General features: G+C 39.5%; 1 protein-coding gene across 3 annotated transcripts in view; it reads left to right on the plus strand.

Moving 5' to 3' along the window:
- The first annotated feature begins 1,237 nt into the window (after nucleotides 1-1,237).
- The window catches only part of LOC117948148 (chemokine-like protein TAFA-1), a 31,700-nt gene continuing 30,073 nt past the window's right edge, over nucleotides 1,238-2,864 (plus strand). For 2 of the 3 annotated variants that reach the window (XM_034877654.1, XM_034877653.1), the window contains exon 1: nucleotides 1,240-1,685. The gene's annotated coding sequence lies outside the window, so the exon portion shown is untranslated. Of the gene's footprint in view, nucleotides 1,686-2,864 lie in introns of all 3 variants that reach the window. The other variant, XM_034877655.1, reaches the window with a different exon arrangement.

A 2,864-nucleotide genomic window follows, 5' to 3' on the forward strand; every position in this document is an offset into this window, starting at 1 on the left:
ATACACCCCTATTCCACATATTTATTTATTTAGTTTCCTGGTGCACTGGATAATTCCCTGTGTGTTTCAGAGGAACAAAGATCAATTATAATATTGACTTGAGGGTTCTGTTTCTGATACACAACCTCCTGTGTGCCCGAATTCTATTTCTACAAACTCCCTGTGAAACAAATGGCTTGTGTCAAAGCACAGTGTCAAAATGGGAAAATCTCTATGAACAATTAATGACCACCCCGTCTTTGGAAACTTTTGTTCTGCTCAGAACAACTCAGCAATTTATAATATTTGGCTTCCTCCTATATGTCCCAAATTCCCACTGCACAGAGTTGACTCTGCCAAAGCCTCAGACATTAATGCTATGTTGTAGTATGCCGACATCTCAAGTAGTTTCATGCTGTTCCTCTCTCTCTGGGTATTCTTTACCCGTTTCTGAACTGGGAATGCACCCTGTCTTCCTGAGCAAGCATCAAAATAAAATGTGAAGTCTTTATGCCGTAGAGATGGCAGTGTGAACTGCAGGCCTTGGGCATGTTCTGCATGCTAGTGATAAAAAAATCCAGACACAATGCAAAAGTAGAGCTCACCATGTAGTGAAGGTGGTGGGAAACGGGGAGAATGGAGCTGATTCCTACACATACAGATTGGCGCTGATTTACTCCAGATGTCAGCACTCACACCCATTTCTTTGCTATGATCCCCATTGGTCTACACCATACACACAAGAACTTCCTCACTGTAGGTCAAGATTACCTCAGCTGAATTGACAATATTATTTATCATCACAGTCTGCTTTCAATTTGCCTTTCTACTCAGCTTGTACTAATATAGTGTTGTACTAATGTAAGCTAAGAATAAAGGGTTTATGTCTTCATCTCCTCACATGCTCATATTGGGTAACATAATATCCTTTTCTTGTTAAGTTTCTTGGAATAACTTAATAACTAAATAAATCATTTAGACAAGATTAAGCATGTACTTAGTTCTCTTTACGTAGGGCAGAGTAGAAACTGACGACAAAAAAGGAGAAGAAATTAAAGGAAATGTTCCCTCAGGTGTAAAAGAAATCCATTCTAAATGTAAATAATTGTTAATCATGTGGTCCCAGGGAAGTGAGTGGTGCCAGTTTTCCTGATTTTCATTTTTCAGAAGCATATGATCAGGTGAAGTCCCACTATGCCAAGCTAATCCAGAGGCAGTCTGGCTTTAAGACATGTGATACAGTCTTTACAAACAGCCGGGCTGTACGGGAGCATTTGTTTCTTAATGCTCGCTGAAGGGGGGGACTCAGAGAGAGCCGCTGTTCAGAGGCTGCCTCTCACTGGAAGGATGCAGACGCGGAAAGAAGAGATTCCACAACAGTTAATTAAGGAGCACTCGCACATGTCTATAAATGCGAAGGGGCAAATGAATTCAGTGTCAGTGGGAGCAGCTCCTCAAGGGGAAGCTGTGACATTTCAAAGGTGGAATTGAAAGAGCTGTAAATCTGTTTCCTGACGCCGGCTTGACGGTCATTTCTGAATCACTGGACTGTTGCTATCAAAGTGTGGAGCAGGGAGGCAGAGTCAGTGGAGTTCTCTCCTCGAGCTAAATTCAGAGTTATTGGATGGTATCAACATGAGCAGCATTATGGATGGATTTATGTCATTCTGCTGAGATATTTATACACTCTTTGTTGGATTGCTCAGGTAAGATTTTCTTCTTTCTACTCTAGGCAAAACAAAATTTCATTGTCAAGAGGATTTAGCTTTATTTACCATAACAATGCGTTTGTATGGAAGTGTGAAATTTGCACACATAATTGTATTTTATGGCACATTTTTGAGAAGTATAAAATGCAGTTTTCTTTCATCTTATTCCTACAATATTGATTATACTTGCATATAATTGCAATTTTATTTAAGATGTTTATTCAGCAATTTTCTGTTTGATAGCTACTTTGGATACTTAAAGCCCAATGAACACGTGAAAGGGCTGGAAAGTATTTCACTAAGTACAATCTGGAGAATGCACTTATTTTAAAATAATAACATCTCTTCCTAATGTTGATAAAAAAGTTTTAGGGACTTTAAATAAATCAATGTCATGTTAAAATCATATGCTGAAGAATTGAATCCAAATGATCTCATAAATCTTATAAATATGCTGTGATAGATAAAGAAGGGTAAACAAGCCATTGCTTGTTGGCAGATTGCTGCTGTGAATAAAACTGTTGTGAAGTGATTTCAGGGCTGAAACATTTTGTATTTTCTCCTTCATAGATTTCCTTCACAGCCATCCTTCTCCGATGGCCAGGAGCATTGCTCGCTGTTGTTTTTTTTCCTTTTCTTCTTCTTTTTCTTCTTATCTAAACAGCATGGTGGAACATTACAAGGCTTTTGATTCCCATTACTGCTGTGTCACTGTCACATTATTCTGACAGATACAGAAGAGCCTCGGCAGCCAGCTGCTTGCAAAATCTTATCTATCTTTAAGTTTGATTTAGGTTTTGAGGCAGGAGCACAGCTCAGGAGTTGAAGGGAGTCAGCCTGTCAGGGGAAATCTCTGCTGCATGGGAAAAACTCCCCGGGGATCACTCCACATTTGCAGCGTTGTGGCTCAGGGACAAGACAGGGCAAAGTAGGAAGATGAAACAGTGAAGAAGTCATACTTATATAATCATGGTAATGATAAATTCCAATGACTAAAACACTCCACAGAGGTGCATTAAGGCCAATTATAGACTGGAGTGCTTGTACAAAATCATGAAAAATTGAAAGAAATGTATTTGGTATTAATAATTGCTACATTTTTGCTCACAAATCTGGAACTGTGTGTGTTTGTGTGTGTGTGTGTGTGTTTGTTGTGGGGGGGAGGGGGGGGGGGGG

Source organism: Etheostoma cragini, chromosome 7 (genome assembly GCF_013103735.1).
Source record: "Etheostoma cragini isolate CJK2018 chromosome 7, CSU_Ecrag_1.0, whole genome shotgun sequence".
Lineage (NCBI taxonomy): Eukaryota > Metazoa > Chordata > Actinopteri > Perciformes > Percidae > Etheostoma > Etheostoma cragini.